This window comes from Felis catus, chromosome F2 (assembly GCF_018350175.1).
Source record: "Felis catus isolate Fca126 chromosome F2, F.catus_Fca126_mat1.0, whole genome shotgun sequence".
Taxonomy (NCBI): domain Eukaryota; kingdom Metazoa; phylum Chordata; class Mammalia; order Carnivora; family Felidae; genus Felis; species Felis catus.
The window spans coordinates 6,174,375-6,197,320 of record NC_058385.1 but is presented as its reverse complement, the minus strand read 5'-3'; the positions used below and the strand labels follow the sequence as shown (position 1 = coordinate 6,197,320).

The 22,946-nt window shown below is 48.4% G+C and overlaps 2 long non-coding RNA genes across 3 annotated transcripts; both read right to left on the bottom strand.

Annotated features, from left to right (window-relative positions):
* Positions 1–4,654: 4,654 nt before the first annotated feature.
* On the bottom strand, positions 4,655–8,109 carry LOC123383178. The gene is made up of 3 exons (XR_006592649.1): positions 7,904–8,109; positions 6,509–6,633; positions 4,655–6,277 (listed from the first exon to the last, which is right to left on the bottom strand). It is a non-coding gene; the product is annotated as an uncharacterized LOC123383178 (long non-coding RNA).
* Positions 8,110–20,060: 11,951 nt separating this feature from the next.
* Positions 20,061–21,518, bottom strand: LOC109495972. 2 transcript variants are annotated; one of them, XR_002151701.3, is made up of 2 exons: positions 21,380–21,518; positions 20,061–20,667 (listed from the first exon to the last, which is right to left on the bottom strand). It is a non-coding gene; the product is annotated as an uncharacterized LOC109495972 (long non-coding RNA). The 2 variants fall into 2 exon arrangements; XR_006592593.1 differs by having other exon boundaries at positions 20,061–20,568; positions 21,380–21,516.
* Between the last annotated feature and the right edge of the window lie 1,428 nt (positions 21,519–22,946).

Below are 22,946 nucleotides of genomic sequence, written 5' to 3'. Positions count from 1 at the left end.
CTCCCCCCCAGACTTAACTAATAGCTGTACCTGGAGGAAATGTCCTTATAGAGTTAATTAAGGGGAAATGAGGCTGTTAGGGTGGGCTCCAATGCAATCTGCCTGGAGTCCTTGCGAGAAAGGGAGGTTAGGATACAGACACAGGAAAGACCGTGGGGGGACACAGGGAAAAGACAGCCATCCATAAGGCAAGGAGAGGGACCCAGAAGGGTCCTTCGCTCAGAGCCCTTGGGAAAAAACCAACGCCTGCTCAGACTTTCATCCTCCAGAACTGTGGGAAGTATAATTCTGTTGTTCTAGGCCACCCGTCGGCCGCCCGATTTGTGACGCTTTGTCACCGCAGCCCAAGAACACTAAAACAAGTACCCGCTCACATGCTTCACCTCTTACTTTTAATGCTGGGGCTTTGCAGCCATCTCTGACTTTCCCCTTACATCTAGACCTTTGCGTCAGAGAGGCCAAGCTTCAGGTGTGCCCTTAATCAGGAACCTAGCTGGGATCGCGTGGTCTACAGGACAACATTGCCAAAATACGTTCCAGGGGACCCTCATTCCGGCAGTTGTCTTGTTAGAGAGGCTTGGAAAATACTGTGTGGGGCGAAGTTAAACAGGTTTCTTTACTGTAAGGTTATCCAGAGCCTTTCATACGTTCACCGCATTGTGTATCTCCAAGAAGGGAATCTTCAAAATTGTGTTCCAGAAGCGAAGGCAAATCTGTCTCTTGAACAGAACGTGGGCCTTATTTGTTATTTTAGGGTATCTGGTTTCAGATTGCTTTTGTCTGTTGGGTTATCCGGGTTTCTGAAATGAATCTGCACACAGAACCCTATCTTCTCACAGTCCCTGACGATAGTGCATGACCCTTAGGGCGACAGGCAAGACTCTTCATACTTGGCCGACCTCTTTCAGTCACCTCATCTCCCTCTATCCCTCTCTAGGGCAACGCTCCCAAGACATAAAAGTCCTTCCTGGCACTTACACGTGGGGTGGCACCTGTGGAGATGGGCTGCAGGAGCCTGGTTGGCTGAGAGCGTCTTGATTCTGTACCTTTGCTTCCTTGGGCCGCTGCCGGTAATGATGGAGCCTCACGGGGATTTTGGAGCTGGTCCGTTTCTGCTTGTGGGGGGCTCCTTTGTTCAGGGACTCCTCCTCAGCCCTGGCTAGACTTTCTCGGAACTCTGCTACGGTCTGTGTTTCTCCTCATTATGCTCTTTCCTTCTTTGACTCCTCTTTCCCGGGGGCCAGACCGGCATGCTGCCTAACAGCTTTCCCGGCCTTCAAGGGCATTTCCCCAAACACCTGCCATGCTTGGCTTTTCCCGTCCTGCCACCCGCATCACAGAGGACCTGAGCAGATACACAGTGCTGTGCTCTCTCCCTCCTCTGTGCCTTTGCTTCTTCCTGGGGTACCTTTTGCTACTTCTCTGCCTAGTGTCTGTTGTAAATCTTAGGAAAGGAATTGAGGGGCCACTTTTCAGGCAGCCTAACTGTTGGGAGTGGGTGACGGGCTATGATCTACACCAGTGTGCAAGGGCTGCGGGATACCCAAGGAGCCCAGAACACCAAGCTAAAAGGACCATATGTCGACACTGACTAATGAAAACAGTACCAACATTCTAGAAAGACCAACAGAGTGATTTTTAGAGTTATTGGCGTGTATCATGGGCCCAATAAGTGGTTTTGGTTGTTGATTGCGTGACTTTCAAGTGTACTACGTGTGGACCACAGCTTGCGATATGGAGCTCGCCACTTTATGTGTGCTGCTATTGTAAGCCATCTGTCGTGCCCTGGTCTCCTGCTGGCCTCTTACATGTGCTTTTTAGCTACTGCACTCAGTGAAAGTGCAAGTAACTTCAGTAAGATTAGTTTAAGCTGTTATCAGTCATGTATACCTCATTGAGGTGAGTTTCGGATCCTTTCTCCGTAGCAGAAGTTGATCTATCAGGGAGAACAGAGAGCATGGGGGGTGCTGCTAATGAGGTAGGGCAGGGGCATTGTGCAGAAGAAGATGAAACTTTTTTCCTTCTTTACTGTTTCTCCAGAGCCTCGATGTGACTTCTCGTTGGGTCTCTTGGAGTCCCGTCACAAAGCTTGTTTGAGCCACAGCATGAGGTCTTCCCCACAATATAAAATAGAAGTCGTGTGATCAATCCCATTTTTTTTTTTCCTGGTTTCTCTTTCTGGAAACCACTATGGTATCTACGCGGAAACCATGATTCTCTAACTCATCCCCATTCTAAATTTCGAAACTTCCAAACGTTTTCAGGTTTATTGCCTTTGCGACAAAGCCAATGTTTTTCTGAGATGTCATACGCCGAACACTTTGTCGTCTGAGCCGGCCACGTTTCACCCTTCATTCTTTCATTGTACATGTTTTTCTTCCTACTGGAGAGTGAACAATTTGTAGAAGTTCCATTATTTTCTTTTTAAGTTTATTTATATATTCTTGAGAGACAGAGAGAGAGACAGAGCCAGTGAGAGAAAGCACGGGTGTGGGAGGGTAGAGAGAGAGGGAGAGAGAGAATCCCAAACAGGCTCCACACTGTCAGCATGGGCTCACGAACCGTAAGATCAGGACCTGAGCGGAAATCAAGAGTCAGACACTTACCCAACCGAGCCACCCAGGTACTCAGAAAGCTCCCTTAGTTTTATCTTTGATGGAAACGTGTGAATTAATTAGAGATGCTTTTATGATTATAATTAAAATGTAGAAAAGAAAGTGTTTAAAAAAATTTTTTTTTCAATTTTTAAATCTATTTTTGAGACAGAGAGTGACAGAGCACGAGCGGGGAGGGGCAGAGAGAGAGGGAGACACAGAATCGGAAGCGGGCTCCAGGCTCCGAGCCGTCGGCATGGAGCCAGATGCGGGGCTCGAGCTCCCCGGGGAGATCACGACCTGAGCCAAAGCTCAACCGACTGAGCCACCCAGGCGCCCCTGAAAAATAAAGTTTAATGAAAGACAGACCACAAGGGTTGCAGAAGAAATCTGAGGAAGTGGGAGAAGAAGGGAAAGAGCCCAGGGGATCAAAGTGGGATTAGGAAAATACACGCGAGGCCACATCGAGACTGACTGGAAAACTTGAACATTTACTAATCACTGCATATAAGACCACAAAATACGTTTTACGATTTTTACTATTGGAACACACTATCAAATGGTCAAATTTGTAGGAAAAAGTGGCTAAAAGAATACAAATAAATAAAACCGGCGGGCGTATAAACAGGTACCTCTTTCCTGAAGGGCAGTTTGGTACCCACTAAAATTGAAAATGTACCTACGTGGGGGGCTCAGCGGGTTACGCACCCAACTTTGGCTCAGGTTATGGTCTCGAAGTTCACGAGTTCGAGCCCCACGTCGGGCTCCGTGCTGACAGCTCAGAGCCGGGAGCCTGCTTCCGATTCTGTGTCTCCTTCTCTCTCTGCACCTCCCCCGTTCATGCTGTGTCTCTCTCTGTCTCAAAAATAAATAAAACGTTAAAAAGAAATGATGGTGTTCATTATATTTATAGGCCAATAGACACGAATGATGCCTGGGACATAACTTAGCAGAAGACAGGCTAACAGATCGCAGACTAGTTTCAGAGATTCTCTGATGGACGTACATCTCTCCATGCCCATGTGTGCATATACACGCACATAGGAAATATACAACAGGATATATATCCAATGACAACAGCTCTTACCTGTCGGCTGGAGTTTTGCAAGTGCTTCTCTCTTTACATCTTCACTATTTTCTGAAGTTGTGCTAAGATTCTGCGGCTGCTCTCATTTCTGAAAGGAGAAGAGGCTATAAAAGCAAAAGCTGTTGTCTTCGTCTGCTGAGGTGGGGGTCTCCGCGGAAGGCGGCCGGACTTGGTAAGAGCAAGCGTCCGTCGCTGTGTGGAGAGCTCGGCCTGAGGCTCCAGCCTTCACGGCGCCCAGCCCAGCCTTGGCTTTGAAAGAAGGGCCGACTTTTGTGACTGGAGACTGTTTGTCTTCTTACGTGTTTGTTAGTTTGTCCAGAAACCTCAGATCTCGGCCTCAAGCTTGGAGGGCGGGGCCGAGGTGGCTGAGGCTGAAACTTTGTTTGAGGCACTTCTTGAAATCCAGGGTGGGCAACATTTCTCTGCTGATCAAAGGCATCCGATGGCTTGGACCTTTTTAGCAAATTAGCCCAGAAAAGATGGGAGATAAACTATGGGCCACCGTGACATTGGAGCAGGCTTCTAGCAGAGGGTATTGACTCGTGTTACCCCAGATGAGTTGCAACTAGTTTTCTTTTTCATCCTAAAAGGACAATTTTCATGCCGTGCTCATCATGACAACCCAATCCTGTGCTGCTAGCTTTCAGTAGGTTTATTTTAGAAATGTCTAGGAACTAATCTCTCTGTCTCTGTCTCTCTCTCTCTCTCTCTAGTATTTATATGACATACACAGGGGTTTTAGCTATTTTTAAATTAAATTTTTTTTAAATATTTATTTTTGAGAGAGAGAGAGAGAGAGAGACAGAGTGTGAACAGGGGAGGAACAGAGAAAGAGAAAGACACACACAGAATCCGAAGCAGGCTCCAGGCTCTGAGCTGTCAGCACAGAGCCCAGCGTGGGGCTCGAACCCACAAACTGCGGGATCATGACCTGAGCCAAAGTTGGTTGCTTAACTGACTGAGCCACCCAGGCACTCCCAGGGATTTTCAACTTTTACCACCTATGTAGTTAAAAATTTTTATTTTAATCTAATGGTAAATGATCTATGCATGTGTAAAACATTCGATGTAGGTGTATTTTAAAGTAAAAAGTAAAAGTTCTTGCTTTTAATTTTGTCCCCAGTTTTTCACTTGCCCTGGAGGCAATCCCAATGAAATTCTGTCTCTCCGGACACACATACCAGAAATTTTCTCCCATCAGATAGTCAACGTGATTTAAAAAAAATGAAAAACTCAGACATTAATGACTGCCTGACATGTAGCTGTGTGGGCACACCATCATTTATTTCACCATCCCCATGACAACTGACATTCAGGTTGTCTCCATTTATCCTCCTTTTCAATTAATACTTAACGTCCATCTTCCACACACGTGCTTATGTAAGTCTAGAATCTTAGATGAGGAATTGTTGAGAAAAAGGTGTGGGCATTTGGATGGACCGCGCTGGGCCTGTTGAGAATCAGCAGAATTCATGAGGCGCCTCACAACCCGAGTGGGAACACTTTTTTCTCCCTACCCCCTCTTCTCTGCCTCCTTGAACGCACACGGGGGTTGATGAGTGAGAACGGCGGGGTCAACTTCATTCACTGAACGGGGAACATGATCTGTGTAATCAGTCCCTTCCTGGGGAGCTCCCAGAGCACGGACAGGCCCTTCGGAGAGCCACGTGTGCTCCTGTAAGGACGTGTGGATCTGGACGGTGTTGAACGGCTTCTCGTGACACCTTTAGGCTCAACGTGCTGCTAAAACCAGGAACAAAAGAACAATGAGCTTAATGGAACTGCCGCTTCCCCTAAAACTATTTGCTACTTTAGTTTCTGAGATCAGTCTTAGAATATCACATTAGAATTTTATTTTAAAATCTGTGATAGAAGATCCTTTGTCATTCATAGGAAGCCTCTCCTGGGTGTGGGCAGAATTAAAATAGCAGCCTGAAAAGCCATGAAAGTACCAGCTTAACCCAGCGTGTGTGCTCCTGTTCCGATCAAATATCAGTGTTGGGGGGGGGGTATAGGGTAGCCATCCCCTTCTGGCTCCATTAAGATGAGTTGGGTTCCTCAGAGATCAGTTTATAGTGTATAGAATTTTACAAACAATCCCATATGCTGTAAATAATAAAGATTGGCTGACTTTTGTTTTCCCACTCTCTGGAATCTTCGACATCTTTTGGCGATGACAATTTCAAAGCTTGGAAGTGTGTTGAAATAGAGAGGTGGATTCCAGTGGTCTATTTAAATCATGGATCTGGACAGACAGTTGCTTAATTTGTTGCAGAATCACAACATCGTGGAGGAAAATCAAAAGGGCAGAAGCTGTTATAGTTGGGCCATTTCGAAACAGAGCCGGAGTGTTGAAGGTTGATGAAGCAAACTCATTCGTGTATCAATAGATTCACTCAAGATGTATATATGGAGTGCTTACTATGTACTGTTCTACATGCTGGAGATAAGGAAAGAAAGTGCCTGCTCTCGTGGATCTTCTGTTCCAATGGACAACAGTGTGACAATTATGCAAAGAAGTTTTCGTCGAAAGTAGGGAACCACTCCTCTGAGATGCTCCGAGTTGACGACTGTCTCTGGAAGGAGGTGCTCTCGGCTGGGAAAATGGAGCAGTAAGTTGTGGGGAGAAGGAGTGGAGTGTGGGCGACTCTGGATGTTTCCTTTGCTTTATAGGAATGACTTAACGTTTTAACCCAACCAGCCTTATCTTGGATGTTTTCAGGATAAAAACACGGTAGCTAGCAGATAACAAGTGGTAATCCCGATGCCCGCCTTAATGGCAGTCCTAACTGTAGTGGGTGTTGAAAGCCCGTTAAATGATACTGACCTTCCCAGCTAGGCTCTCAGTGCCTCACGGACAAATTATTCTTGGATTTGTACAGTGGAGTGCAGATCAGAAATGGCACTCTCACACCACGGTGAGAGCCTCTGTGCCAAACAGAGAATAATAACCTGCAAACAGAAAGGGCATTGGGGTCTTCTACTGACGAGGTAAATAAAAACTCTTGGAAAATGAAAGGGCTGTCTGGTTTCCAACACGTGGATGAAGCTTTTGTTTCTTGAAGTGTAAGAGTTGCTGCTGCTTGAAAGAAGATCTATATCATCTGTATCTATATCTAATTTCGCCCAAATGCCTAAACTTTGAATTATTCCAAATAGTTTGGAATTGGGACAGAGTAAATATATGTGTATGTCAATTAATCCAACACACACGTGTTGACTTCATTCTGCTAGAGCTAGGATACGTGGAGAATCAAGGAGTAATTTCTGCATCAAGGTGTTTACCATCTAATGTGATTAAAAAGGCCATTGTTGGGCACCTGGGTGGCGCAGTCGGTGAAGAGTCCGACTTCAGCCAGGTCACGGTCTCGCGGTCCGTGAGTTCGAGCCCCGCGTCGGGCTCTGGGCTGATGGCTCAGAGCCTGGAGCCTGTTTCCGATTCTGTGTCTCCCTCTCTCTCTGCCCCTCCCCCGTTCATGCTCTGTCTCTCTCTGTCCCAAAAATAAATAAACGTAAAAATAAATAAATAAATAAAAATAAAAATAAAAATTGGAAAAGAAAAGAAAAGGGAAAAGAAAACGAAGTCGGAAGAACTGATCTAGACTCAGGTTTGAGAAAGGCCCATCTTTTACAAAGCTTGATGATTTAAACTGCTTTGGGAAACCGTCGAAGCAGTAAGTGGGCGATAAGACAGCCCCGCGTGCTGGGAATAAGCAGAAACCGGGGCGACCACAGAGGTGCTCAAGGGAAGGGTTGCCTGTGGCCCACAGCTCAGTGGGGTCATGGGACAGGGGGAGGCTAGGGCTCAGAGGCCAAAGAGCAAAGCATTCAGACTCAGCAAGCCAAAACCCTGTTCAGGCAAGTATGGGGGTTAAGCCAAGGGATAGGGATGCAGGGAGAGGTTGCTGGTGTTGGAGGCCAGTACAGCAGTAGACAGAAAAGGGTGCCGGTTTCTGGGATTGGGGATTTCTTCTTTCCTAGCAGGGTAGGGGAGCAGGCCAGCGTCACCTCAGGAGGAAGCAGCCAGAGCCAGGCAGAGCTCAGGAGTACTGGGAGGGACCGGGAATTTGGGGATTGTGACTCACCCACCCCGGAGCACTAAAAGCCCCTTGGATACCCAAGCCAGTTTGGTGATTTCAATCAGCTAGCACCTTTCTGCCAGTGACCCCCCCAAATTACTTCCTCAGCCCTGACTACTTCCTTGAGTTTCAGACTCACATACCCATTGCCAACTTGACATCCCCACGGAGACTTCTCGCCCTCACGATAAAGCATGATGACACAGTGAAAAAGAACATGCAGTCCTCCTCCCCGCCCACAAACCGTTCCCACCCCAGTCTTCCTGGTGCATAACCCGCATCACCGTCACCATGGCAACGACGGGGCTGGGTGTCACGCTGGGCCCCTCCCTTGCTCACCGCCCCACTCTGTCCATCAGCTGCACACACATGCTGCGCCAGAACCAACCCTTGTCCTCCGGTGTCCCCTGCAGTCACCCTGGCCCAGGCCACCTCCACTGCCACCATATCCGTTCTGCCAAGAACACCGGAAGGGATCTTCGACAAACTCAAGCCAGACTATGTTCCTCCCTTGCCGCACCCCACCTATAACTTCCCTTTGCCCAGAGAATTACATCCCCCAGGCCTGTCTCACAACCCAAGGTCCACAGGCTGAATAAATGTAGTGCCCTCTTTCTGGAATGTTCTCTGTCAGCCAAAGGTTTTCTTTCTCTCTGTTTGAGTGCCGTCAGCGCAGAGCTCTACGACACAGGGCTCAATCCCAAGAACCATGAGATTATGACCTGAGCTGAAATCAAGAGTTGGAGGCTGAACCAGCCAAGCCACCCAAGCGCTCCCAGGCCAAAGGTTTTCAAAATAGGTCCCCAACCAGCAGCAAGAGCACGTGCCGGGAGCTTGTCGGCAATGTTCCAGGGCCCTACCCCAGACTTACTGAGTCAGAAGCCCTACAGCAGGCCCCGCAACCTTGGGCAACGCCTCCCTGTGAGATGGCTTGTGCCCCCTCGGGTCAGCACGGGCTGCCTTTCATCCTCAGGTTTCATTCAAGTGCTCCCTCCTCAAAGAGGCCTGACCATCCTGTCCTCACGTGGCCCCCCTCCTGCTCTCTCTCTCCTCCATACCGTATTGTTATGCCAAGCCCTGGAATTACTCTAAACCTATTTTATCTGGGTTTTGTGTTCGTTTCTTTTCTTCTTTTTTCCATTTTAACGCCAGTTGGGGGACAGTCCCTACTCCCCGCCTTCGAGTGTAGGCTCAGTCAAAGCCCAGGCTTTGTCCCTTGTTCGCCGTCACCCCCCACACACCTAGAAGGAGTCGGTAAGAGCCCACGGGATACCGGAGATCTGGTTCTAAATGCAATATGCACGGGGCGCCTGGGTGGCTCAGTTGGTCAAGCGTCGGACTTCAGCTCAGGTCATGATCTCACAGTTGCTGGCTTCCAGCCCTGCATCTGGCTCTGTGCTGACAGCTCAGAGCCTGGAGTCTGCTTTGGATTCTGCGTGTCCCCGCCCCTGCCCCGCTCATGCTCTCTGTCTCTCAAAAGTGAATAAACATTAAACAATAATAATAATAAAATAAAAATAAAATAAATGCAGTATGCACACGACTCACCTGGGGGTCCCGTTGAAAGGCACACTTTGCTTCATGAGGGTGGGCGGGACCTGAGAGAGCCAACCTGTGCTCCCCTAGCGCAGGGCTCTCAAACCCAGGTGTGCATCCGATTCACCTGGAAGTGACAACACTGACCTCAGATGGCTAAGCTCGGCAGGGGGCCCCCGGCATGTTGCACCACTAACGGGACCCCCCACCGGTGAGGTCGGGTCGACATTGCTGGCCCTGGGACCACAGGTAGAGCATCAAAGCTCCAGCCTAAGCCACCCCAGAGGAGGTGAGCAGTGCTGGACCTCACCAGCCAGGAGAGCTGACGTCCCCACAGCCTCCCGGGCTCAGCCCTCATGGAGCAAAGAAAAAGCAGCGCCCCTGGGGGGGACCCCCAGGAAGCTGGAGACTGCGAGGAGGGGTGGCCCGTGATGGGGAGTGACACCCACATGCTGGGCACACGCGCACACCCATCATCAGCCCGGTGTGGCTGGTCCGTGAGGCAGGGCATGTGGGCGTCCCATGGAACCCCACCAGAATTCCACAGAAGAGTCGAGTGGGGCTCTGTTGGAAGGACCTTTCCTATCAAGTTGAGGTGTTTGGTTAACAAGTAAAGGGGAGGCTCCGAAGCATCTGAGGTGACTCTGGGTTTGGAAAGATCACTTCAGGGAGAGAGAGGCCACAGACCGTAAGGAGTAACAGATGCAAACTTTCGGACGAATCTTTATAAAAGAACTGTTTGATCCTGATACAACGGTTTGGGAAGCTTAGATTTTTATTCATCGCATTTGTTTAAAGCCATATGGGCATGCATTCCATTCTAATCTGATAAAGAAAGAGAAAGAAAGAAAGAAAGAAAGAAAGAAAGAAAGAAAGAGAAAGAAGAAAGGAGAGAAAGAAAGAAAGAAAGAAAGAAAGAGAAAGAAGAAAGGAGAGAAAGAAAGAAAGAAAGAAAGAAAGAAAGAAAGAAAAGAAGGAGAGAAAGAAAGAAAGGAAGAGAGAAGGAGAGAAAGGAAGGGAGGGAGGGAGGGAGGAAGGGAAGAACTCAACGCAATATGTGTTTCATTTCAGCTAGAAAATGTCATTATGAAAATAGCAGTGTCTTGTCAGAGTCCGTGGGCAAATCACAGACACGCAAACGGTCTCGTCTCAGAAGATTGACTTTGTTTATTTAAGGTTTTCACCGCTCACAAGGGCTCACCGAGAGCAGGCCGCGGGAAACGGGAGACAGAAAATTTCCAGGGCTTTGGGTTTTTTTTTTTTTTGACTCTGTGAAATGTAGAAATTACATTTTAGAGTGAAATTGAAATTATACAATAAATGTCATCCAAACTCCACGAGGACCTGAACAATGGAAAAGTACAGGGAAAGAGACGATGGGGAGAGAGAGAAATAATGGTCGTGCACCGTCTGAAACCACAGATGCTTCTTTCCTGATAAATAAAACCATAAAAGGCCTTATGTAATTTTAAAAATGTTTTCATTAATTCTGGGAGTCCTCCAAATCTTACCTCTATCCACTAGCATGGTTAGAACTTTTCTACGTGGGCTCAGTTCATTTTCTTTCTGGGTTAAGGCCAGGACCAGGCTGACAGCCCCGTTCTCTGCGGCTCTGGGTGCCCCTCCCTCGGTAGAAGAATGTCTGTCATCAAACAGGCGTGGAGGGTGACGTTTACCTCACTGAACTGTTTTGGCATTTTCATAGGCCATGTATTTATGTATCACTTGGTAAAGTGTGCAAACAAATATAACTCCAGGTTATTTTTTGACGATAGCGTAGCACTTAACAAGTTTTGTAAAAATAGTTTTTTTGACATTTATTTATTTTTGAGAGACAGAGAGAGACAGAGCACAAGTTGGGTAGGGACAGAGTCCGAAGCAGGCTCCAGGCTCTGAGCCATCAGCACAGAGCCCGAGGCGGGGCTCAAACCCACAAACCGCGAGATCATGACCTGAGCCGAAGTCGGACGCTCAACCGACTGAGCCACCCGGGGACCCCTTAATGTTTATTTGTGACAGGGGGTGGGGGGGAAGGGCAGAGAGAGAGAGAGGGAGACAAATAATCTGAAGCAGGCTCCAGGCTCTGAGCTGTCAGCACAGAGCCCGACGTGGGGCTCGAACTCACAGACTGTGAGATTGTGACCTAAGCTGAAGTCAGACACTCAACCGACTGAGCCACCCAGACGCGCCTCACTTAACAAGTTTTGTATAATTTGCTGGCCCAGGACTGCGAGCTTACAAAGGGCAGAGGCGGTAAGTTTCAGTTCTGTATCCCCCGCCCTTGGCGTATTGCCAGGCACATAGTAGGCACTCAACAAATACTTGATGAATGGATAAACGCATTGTTCCAACAGGGCCTCAGATTCATCACTGCAAATGTAACCTAGAAATCATTGTACGGACCTGTCAGCAGCTGCTCAGGGGATTCTCTAGGAATCATGTTTCACACTATCAATTAATCTGTTTTAATGTTTATAAATATTTCATAAAATGTCCAGGTGTATATGTGACAAATACCCAGGCAGTTAACGTATAGGCTTTTAAAAGGTGTTACTGTCAGGGTGCCTGGGTGGCTCAGTCGGTTGAGCGTCCCACTTTGGCTCAGGTCATGATCTCTTGGTTTGTGAGTTCGAGCCCAGCATCGGTCTCTGTGCTGACAGCTCAGAGCCTGGAGCCTGCTTCAGATTCTGTGTCTCCCTCTCTCTCTGCCCTTCTCCCACTCATGCTCTCTCTCTCTGTCTCTCTCTCTGTCAAAAATAAATAAACATTTAAAAATTTTTTTAAAATAAATAAAAGGTGTTACTGTCTTCTAGCTGGTGATAAAGGAAATTTCCAACTTTAAGGATTATGGATCCTATTCCTGGGCTCCCAGGGAAGCTATAGTTCAAATTCTGCCAAAGTCAAAACAACTTGACCAAACTTCAAAGCATGGGTCTATTTCTGCCCCAAGCACACCTTGGACACTTGCTTTATTACCGAATAGCCTAAAAGAAACACATCAAACATAAAGATGAGAGTAAAGCCTCCCTAAATTCCTGTAAGATTGGAGCCATGCAGCACTGCACATACTAAAAGCACAAGATAAAGTCTGTAACTTTCCGGAATGTCTTTTGTCATGACAACTTGTAACTTTATGTAAAAAATAAAATATATCGGGGCACCTGGGTGGCTCAGTCGGTTGGCCATCTGACTCTTGATTTGGGCTCAAGTCATGATCCCAGGGTCGTGGGATGAGCCGGGTCAGGCTCCCCACCGAGCATGGAGCCTGCCTGCGATTTTGTCTCTCTCCGTCCCATGTCCCGCCTCTGCCCTCCCCGCTCGCCTCTCTCTCTCTCTCTCTCTCTCTCTCTCTCTCAACACAAATAAATAAACATTTTTTTTTTAAAAACCTAAGACTTTTGAAATGAGCATTCTTATTATCCCAAAGTTTCTTTTGAATACTTTTTTTGTGACTGTCTCATGTGTCAACGGATTCAACCTCTTCCTGGAATCTTCATAAAAATCAAGTTTGATTCTCCCTTTCTTTTTCTACAGACCGAATGAATATATTAAAACTTAAAGCAAGATCATCATTAAGCTAGATATATTTTGAATCGATGAGATCTTACCAATCTACCCCTTTCCAACGTCTCAGTAACCGCAGATCATATATAATGTTTTCTAAGCATATACTGAAGAGATAGGGGGTGGAAATGTATGTATAATGTATGTATGTATATCAGATCTGCCCTTCTCAATGCACTGCCATTCATTGTTATTCATTACAAGCCTAAGTTTTCATGCAAATTAAAACAGAAATTCCAAAGGTTAGCTGTTCTCCACTCGGATAAACAGAAAGGATAGAATTCTAGGTTATAGGCATATGTGAAAGCCTTTTCTAATAAGCCAGACACTGTGATAACAAAAATCTAACCCTCAGAGGCTCTCCCAGTGATAATGATAGAAAAGCACTTCAAAACACAAAGCACTCTGCAAATGTACACGGCAGGAAAGCCTAACTCTCCTGGGCGGCTCCCTGGAGTGCTTTTCTAAATTTTTTTTCCAATGTTTTTATTTATTTTTGGGACAGAGAGAGACAGAGCATGAACGGGGGAGGGGCAGAGAGAGAGGGAGACACAGAATCGGAAACAGGCTCCAGGCTCTGAGCCATCAGCCCAGAGCCCGACGCGGGGCTCGAACTCACGGACCGCGAGATCGTGACCTGGCTGAAGTCGGACGCTTAACCGACTGCGCCACCCAGGCGCCCCCCTGGAGTGCTTTTCTTGATGCTTTTACCTGGCTGCCTTCTTGTCCTTTTAACATCAGCTTAAATACTAAGCCCAGAGAGTTCTACCCTGACGTCCAGTCTAAGCGGGATGCCCCTCGGGTAATTCTCTGCGTTGTGTGGGTCACTTATGAGACTTTCCTTGTTCAGCAGTCACTAGCTGCTGCCATGCTTCCCCCCAAAACATCAGAGGGACCCCTCGATTCCCAGACCCCGAAAGAACACCTACAACTCTGAAAAGGCTTCCCATCAATATTTGTCAGATGACTGGATACACCTACGAAAGAGCTGATGTTGAAGGAGAGGTTTCTTTAGCTCAGGATTCCCTGGCTTCACTGATCATTCACTTAATATTACTGAGTACGTAACCCCCAAGAATGATTCTAAGCCCTAAAGATGCACTCGGAAACAAAACGGGAAACCAAACTCCGGTATCTCATAGAGTTCATAGCTTGGCCCAGGGAGACAGACAACCCACACAATGAGTAAATAAAATACATTGGACAACAAGCCTTCTGGAAGAACAGGAGAAGAAGTAAGGGAGGCAGGATGCCAAGATGAAGAATGAATGTCCATTTTCAATGCTGGAAGCTTATTTGGTGTCTTGCTTCCAGTTTAGCAAAGAATCTCCAAAATTATCTCCTTTGCCTCTCATGGTATTCCCATATTTATAGTTACAAGGTTTAGAAGAAGAGTACCGAGTACCAGAAAGTCTCCGGTACGTTCTCCTCTTTGCCTTTGACCAGTATATGAATTTGGTGGAAAAATCTTTCTGGGCCTCAGTTTCTTCACTAGAAGAACGACAGGGTTAAACTAGACTCTAAAATTCTTTTCAGCCCCAGACATATTTTAATAACAATGTGGAACTTTTCTTGAGCGTGTAATCCCGGAGATCAGACAGCCGAGAAACAACACCCTTCACTTTGTGTTGAGAAAATGGCCACTTAAAGAACCCTCTCCAGATGATTGAGATAAGATTCATGGATGCCTCTCTTGTTTACCGATGACAAGACCAGACGCAGACAGACCTTCCAGAGTCCCATTTTTGCCTCACAAATGATTAGTAGTATATTTGTCCTCCCTGGTCAATCGGAACAGAATGCTTGTTATTAAGACTATAGTTAGGATCCTCTCTTTCCCCCACGTCCTTGAACCGGGGCTAATCCTCAGCCTGAGCCAGCAGACAGACCTTTGTAAGAAAAGGATGTTGTCCAAAGACCTCTGATCTCCTGTCCAATCAAGCCACCCTTTGATCCCACTTCCTTGTGACTGGTCTTTCCAGACTTGTCTACTTCTCCTTATAAAAGAAAAGCCCTTTTTGCCTAACCCTCGACACTCTAGTCGACCTCCTGTTCAGAGGGCGCCCCACCCTTGCAAGAGTTACCTTTCTCCACCTTGCCGTAACGCGTTCAAGTAAAGTCTCCCCAAAACTCTGATTTTTTATTTGACAATAACTTGGGCAAAACCAAGCTAACTTGTGACTACTCACAACCCATTACATTCAAAAGAAACAGTAGGCTGCCATCTAAAAAGACCTGAGAAGAAATTTAAATGTAGGCTGAAGCCTCTTAAAGAGACATTGTATCAGCCTGTTCAGGCCAACTTACACAGCAGTAACAAATAGCCCCCGGACCTAAGTGTGTATAACAAATGTTCAGTGTTGGCCCTTGCTACATGCCCAACCTAGGTTGATTTTGTTTGGCTGCAGTCACCTTCACCCCACAGCCTGAACCCATGTGGCCAGCCCCACACAGTCAGGAAACACTATGCCCAAGCACATGGCACCTCCCACAGCTTCCCTTAGAGGTGAACCATGGCCCTTCTGCTCATGGCTCATTGCCCCAAATAGTCACTGGGTGTCAACAAGACAGGGCTCCCCCCAGCAGGGCACTGCAGGGAGGGGACTGAACTCTGGGGGAACCAGTGTCCCATCTGCTACAAACATCAATGGGGTGTTCACATTGCAAGACACAGCAGGGTAACCTAACATTCATCCTTCCAAGCATTCTTCCAAAATCTCGCACTCCAGACCTCTCATCTGCCTACCACCCCGACCCCACAAACGTTCCATTTTCTACTGTTTTCTTAGGAAAATCATCTCCCACCCTTTATGAAGTCAGTCATTTGTACTACCTGGGCATCTCCACCTTTACTCCATCAGCTGAATCTAGACTCAGTTCCGAAAAGCGTCCTGGGAGCCATGCAAGAAAACTGTGCAGCTTCCAAGCACGTGGAAAGGAGGGGACAGCAGTGAGCGCTGTGCCGTGTGCACACTCAGCTCACACAAGTTCAACCACACGGCCCGTGGAGAAGGGTAAAATTTAAACAGCATAGAGAAGAGGCTGCTGGTTTCACCCAACGAATCCCAGCCCAGTCCAGGAGAGCCTCAAGTGGGACAGGGGGGAAGTCAACATGCAGTTGGGGTCCTCTGTGGGAGCGTCATTGCTCGGAGCCTCTCACGGCATCAGCGCCCTGACTGTGATTCTGCTATTTGAAGACCCTTCATTCCTGCCATCATCCTCTTTAAAGAAGAGACCACTCCACCAGACGCTCAACTGGAGGAAGGGTAGAGAACCCGAGAGACCGCATCAGTCCCCAACATGGCCCTTCCTAAGGGGCGTTCCAAGGGCAACCTCGTCCACGTGATATTCCAGCTGACCTTATGTGTGGATGTTACAACCTAACCCCCAAGTGAGAAGATACGATGACACCAGTAAATGGACACTTCTGTGTGTCTTTCACTACAATACCCAAAACAACCAGATGGGATTTTTGGGTTTGGGGAGGGGGCCGAATTCAGAGGGTCCCTTTGCATCGAGGTCGGCATGGGAGAGGCCTCTGAGAGAGGCCATTACCTTCCAAAGCAGCAGAAGCCAGAGCCATCGGAGGGTTGTGTCTGCTATGTAGGGGGAACATGGCATACGTATTAAAAGCTATAGCTAAAGACGAGCCAGAGTGGCTTTAAATACCCAGTTCAAATCAAAAGTCGCAGGAGCTAATGATCTGAGTCACAGGTGTTAGTCCGCTGTCAGGCAGCTCTTACCACAGCCACCGCATGGCGATGTGCCCCTTGATGCGGAGTGGTGGCATTTGTCTATGTACAGATGGCTCATGATTCTCCCGGCAACCCAGATAGGACAGCCATCATAGCAGGGTCACACCAGGATCACATAGGCATTGCTGAAAACCTGCCAATGAGCACATGCATTGAATTTTACAGTTCACGAATTATCTCGTGCTCCATTAAACCCCATGCAGGTAGGAATTTTCGTCTATTTTGTTCAGTATTCTATCCCCAGTGCCTCGAATAGAATCTAACGTAAGAGTTCAATATGTGTTGAATGAATTCCCACCATAGTCCTTGGAGACAGTGTCCCTATTTTTAACGTTTGGCATACGGAGCGTTTAGACTGGATACAGCTTGTCCAAGGTGACTGTGGCAAACAGAGACCAAGTTTGAGAAGTCATTAGTGTGTCATTTGGGGTCATGTGGAATTTGAGACACCTGAAACACATCCAGCTGGGGATGACAGCCTCCCGTGTGTCCAAAAAGGATTTTTCTCTCCCATCAATTCCTAAAGTACATTTTGATGCTATCTCCTTCCCCATTTCAAGCAATTAATTCAGACCGCTTTGTTGCACAGTGATCTTCGTATGGATCTTTTATTCTTCTAACTAGTTTGTACATTGGGTGCTGGGAGTAATGGTTTAAAATCTTTTGTAACCCTTCTAGGACCTACCTAACATAAAGGCTCTCACAGGTGGCCGATGCTTAATCCAGCCAATTATGCAGGATTCTTCTAGCAATAACTGTCAATATGCTTTCCAATCATTTCCTTTTCTTCCTGAGCACACAGAAAATATATTGCCTAATCTCCTTTGAACTTAGATGTGACCCTGTGACTCAGTTCTGGATAGCATGTGGGCAAAAGAGAGACTCATGCTCTCCATACTCCCCCATAAAACTGCTGCTTAGTCCCCTACATTCTCTTTTCCCTTATCTTCCCAAGCCAGCTTTAGGGAATTCAAGGATGAACTTCAAGGCCATAGAGGATGGCAAAGCCAAAACGAACACAGCCTCACCATACATATGCCTGACCCTCCCTGAACTCTGACATGAACAAAAAATATATCTTTCCCTGGTAAGCCAGTGAGATTTGGGGATTGTTTGTTACTGCAGCTATCCTGTCCTGACTAATACATATACTGGACTAATAAGTATCAGATCTGGGGGCTTATTTTGCCATTCCTGGGCAGGTGCCTTTTCCTATCATTTCTCATGACAGCTTCGAATTTAAATGAGGACACCTCTAACTGCACATGCAGTTGGAGCAGGAAGCACTTGACGCTAGGCACTGGACTTGGCAGAGACACATGCAGCTTTTCTTAACAATGGCCTTTTTAAATTTTTTTTTTCAACGTTTATTTATTTTTGGGACAGAGAGAGACAGAGCATGAACGGGGGAGGGGCAGAGAGAGAGGGAGACACAGAATCGGAAACAGGCTCCAGGCTCTGAGCCATCAGCCCAGAGCCTGACGCGGGGCTCGAACTTACGGACCGTGAGATCGTGATCTGGCTGAAGTCGGACGCTTAACCGACTGCGCCACCCAGGCGCCCCTCCAATTTTTATTTTTAAATCCAATTGGAGGTGTTGGCAGGTCTTTTGAGAACCATTCTGTGATTGTGCTTGTTTCTCGGGTCTGAATGTGACATCCCTCAAGGTCCATTTAGCTATTAGAGCCAGGTTAAGATTGATGAGCCACCAGTCCCACTCGCTGACTTTCTCTGGCAAACCAGACTCTGAGAATTATGTGACTGTGCCCGCTGTGCTGGAATATTCATTTGGAAGATTTGTGCTCCTGTCTTCCCTCAGAAGCACCTCGGGTTTGATTTCACATTCTAGCTCGTCCTATTACTAAGCTCTGCTCAATTCATCATAATCTGCTACGGACAGTTCCAAATCCGAAGGCTGTCACCTGAGTGAGCCAGGCTTAACGGAATGCCCAGTTGGTCAATACGTTGGTTCTGCACAGTCTAGATGAAAGTAAACTTGAGGTCGGGTCTAACCGAACAAATTCAGCCCGTGATGAACGTTTTAAAGACCAAGCTGGTTTTGGTTGATTGTACATAATAAACCAGGTTATCTCAGTTCACAGGCTAAGCCCAAAGAATGTCAGTGTCTTGACGACAGTAGTATGTTTCTCAGGTGTTGAGAAACACGAAGCCATATTAAACTGCTAAATACTATCTTAGCAGACTGGAAAAGTGGGCACTGTTCTCAAAGCACCTCAGTAACTGTGCTCGGGAAGTAAATGGCACATTGAGGGACGTTTATTGTACGTTAATCAGAGGACAGAAGGTACAGAATTTGGGACGGTGGCACCTTGAATATTTTCAAAATATTATGGTACAATTAGTAGCTGCCTTGCATAGGAGAAATCAAGTGTTGGGATTTTAATGGAAACCTAAGTTAAAGTTTACTGAGACACTGATGTTACCTTTCCTGCTCAAGAGTCCTTTCTGAGCTAGCACCTTCCTTCTTTTTCAGAGCCCAGAAACAACGAATTCATTTCTACCCCCCTCACTTTAACTCCTATTCATAGAGTGACCGCTATGTGCAGCGGATACTATTATAGGTCTTGGGGGTACCAGTGTGAGTAAGGTAGTGCCCCCTCCCCGTCAACAAGAAATTAAGAATTTGATGGTGGAGACTGATATGTAGTTAATGCAGTAGGATTAGCATAGGGGCACCTTGCGTGGACCCAGTAGGATTAGCATAGGGGCACCTTGCGTGGACCTGAAGCCCCGGGGGGCTCTGGGCCACTGATAATTCCTTGAAACTGAAACCTTAAAAGGGGCAGGGCCAAGGTGAGCCCAGAGACATAGGTAGACAGGTTGAGACGACACGAGCAATTCCTTATTGGTTGGTTGCTTCCACGTCAAGCTTGGATGTGGACTTTACCTTCCAGGCAATGGCTAGCCACCGAAAGCTTTCAAGCAGAGGTGTAACAGTCATCAAATTTCGCACTTGAAAGATCCTTCTGGAAGAAGTTGGGAAGATGGGTTGGGAGGAACGGAGGATGGGGAGCCCAGTAGGGAAGGGCCTGGCAGACCAGGCGAGAGACAGTGAGGCTCTGGGGGAAGGCAGTGTTGGGGAGGCAGTACGGAAGAGGGCTTGAGTCAAGAGTCACAAGCAGGGCAAGTGCGGTGGGCACCTGGTGGGAAGTGTGGATCTGCGTGAGGAATGCCCCGGACACCTTGCCACTGGAAACATGAGGTGGGACTTGAGAAGGGGTGGGGGAGGGAGATATAGTCTGAGGGAGCCACTATGAGGATGGAGTGGGTGCTTAACCTATGGATGTGGGTAGGCTCTCCCTGGAAGAGAGTTGAGAGCAAGGAAGAGGAGAAGTAATTACCCTGGGGATAAGGAGGGACTGAGCAATGCTGAGAGCTGCGGAAACAGGAAGAGAAAAGAGATATTGCCTGAAATGACACTAGGTAGTGAGCTTCCTGTACATTACCTTGTTTATTTCTTGCAATTTCCCTGTGAAATGGGAATGTCCCCAGTCAAGGGAGGGGAAGAGGTGGATGGTCTCTGGGGTGACCGCCACGAACACCTTGGAAGCCGATTCCGCTCTTCATGGGAAGGGCGGGATCTAGTTCTTCTCCCTCGAGGGGGGCTCCTCCCAGGCACTTGACGATCAACATGCAGTGGGCATGGCATTGGGAGGCTCCGGAGATCAGGTCATAAGAGGCCATGCAGCGTCTGCTTGAGTTTCCAGGAATGTTCCCTCTCAGAATGGAGCCCACAGCGTGTGGAGAAATCCCGTGGAGATCCACACAGAGATGCTCCCGTGACGGCCCAGTGAGCTCTCAGGCCAGAACCAATGTCACTGCCAGCCACAAGTGTCGCATCTGGGCCCGTGTGCTCTTGCTCCTGTGCTGAGCTGCCTCACCCATGCCGTGGGGCTGCAAATGCACTGCCTGCTGCAAGCAGGGTCGCCTCCCTACAAAAATTGTGACCACGCACGTAGCCTGTTTGTCATGCACAAATATTTTCCCCAATGTTCAGAAGAAAAATTATCCCACGGACAGACTCTAAGAGACTGAAAAAAAACCCATTAGGATTTATTCCTCCCCCACCTCCGTCCCCCCCAGCAGGGGTGAGTTTAGAAACAAAAGAGCCCTTAAGATCTCTGTGACACTCCAGGGTGTTTCTGAGCAGTGGATTGGTCCCCTCAGGCCGCTGTAAAGACGTGGACAGATTGCGGGGCTTAGACAACAGACACTTATTATCTCACGGTCCTGGAGGCCAGGAGTCTGAGATCGAGGTTGGTTCTTTCTCGGGTTGTGAGGGAAAATCTGTTCTCTGCCTCTTGCCTAGTTTCTAGCAGTTTCTGGTCACCCTGGGCGTTCCTTATCTTGTAGATGTACCACCCTGATCTCTGTCTTCACCTTCACACGGTATTCTCCCTGTGTGTGTGTCTGTGTTCACGCGTTCCCTTTTTATGAGGACACCAGTGACTGGATTAGGCCCCATCTCGACGAAGTTGTCTTAGCTAATTACACCTGCAACAGCCGTTATTTCCAAGTGAGGTCACGTTCGGCCGGACTGGGGCTAAGATGTTGACACATGCATTTTGGGGAGACACAATGCAGCCCATGACAAACAGCAGGGACCAAGCGTGCCCTGCATGTCACCCGAGAGACAGGAGCTAAGTACCGTGCACAGAGAAGGGAGGGAGACGCTGCAGGGAAAGACGCCAGCAGGGGGAATTCATCTGGGCGAACAGACCACATTTCAAATGAGCAAATCACCTGTGCCAGAGCCAGGAGCAGCAGGGCCTGGGGGTGGAAAGCGGGACGTGCTGTGGGGCCCAAGGCTGGCGCTGGCATCCGGAGGGCTGGGTGGCCGCGTCTTACCCAGAGGTGAAAGGGTTGGATGTGAATGTCAGCCAAAGAATCTCTAGCATTTGCACGCAGTTTGTTTCTCTTTCCTTTTTAAAGATCGCGTCTTTTTGGGTTGTCGAAAAGCTGTCACCTACATGTACGTCTGCACTGGATCCTTAAGAACACCTAGGCGTGGTTTCTCTTGCAGTTCGCGGGGCCGATTTTGACGCCTGCCGTGAGGTCGGAACCGGGCCTGAGGACCAGGCCTCTGAGTGGGGCCGGCTTAGAGGCGTCAGGGTGACCCTCCCACTAGACCAGCGTTGCTCTGCGCGTCACAGTCCTTCCTGCTTGTGGGTGCCTGCCGAACAGGGGCGTAGGTCACCACCCCGGCCCGCAGCTCACACAGGTGGGTGTGTGGCTGTGCGGCGCTGCCACCCTGATGGCCCCTCCCCTTGGGCGTTCTCCCCTACGTGCTCCGCGTCACGGCGCCCACCTGCTCTACACCCACGCTTCCGTCTCGTGCTCCCCTGCCCGCGGCTGGCAGCTCCAAGCGCGTTTCTGCAGCGCCTTGATGAATGCTGCGTCCCATTTACCCGGAAGAAGCCGAGCTCGTTCAGGTCACCGCTGTGATCTCCAGGCGCAGCATGGGCCCCGACACGCAGTGGGGCTACTTGCAGAACGGACGAACCCGGACTCCCCTCCGAGCGCTCTGCCGAACGGCTTCCCGGTGCCGCCGTGGGTGAAGGGACCACAGCCCGGGCTTCTGCGTGGCTGCGTAGACCCGATTCCACTCCCATCCCATCGTGGGCTCTGCCGGCTGCCTTCTTCCCTCTTCCCCTGCACGTTGCTGTGTAGGTCAACAAGGAAGGATGTCAGAATGTTGCGTGCTGGGCATTTAGCCTGGACACAGGAGCCGAGCATGAGTTTCAGATGCACGTAGAGAAGTCACTAGCTGTTTCTCTCTAACGACAACCCCGGCCCAGTGGTCCAGACGTGCCGAGGCCCTGTGACGTTGCCAACGGCAAAGCCGATCCAGGCCCAGGGTTTTCTGCTGCTGACTCCAGAGTCTTTCAGGTTTCCATGGAAACAGATGCCGGCTTGACAAAAAAACATGGTGCGCTCATTTTTTTTTTTTTTTAAATGGGAAAGGTCACCGAGCCCCGACCTTGACAATTCCATTGGCAAAGACATAAGAGGTTGCTGGCGGTCAAGTGGGGGGCCACCCTCAGTTCCTTTGGTGGGAGCCTCCTTGGCCGTTCCAACCTGCGACCGGAATTGCCTGTTGCCACCCTTGTTTCTAAAAGGTGACGACAAGCCAACTATGTGCAATCTGTTCAATGGACTCTTGGCAAAGTGGTTTCTCCTTGCTGGCTGTTGGCTCATTTTTTAAAATGTGATTCTTTCCTGGTTGGTTCCCTTCCTTCTTTCCTTCCATTTTCTTTCCTTTCCTTCCCTTTCCTTTCCATAGGACCGCCCCCCACCACCCACACACCGA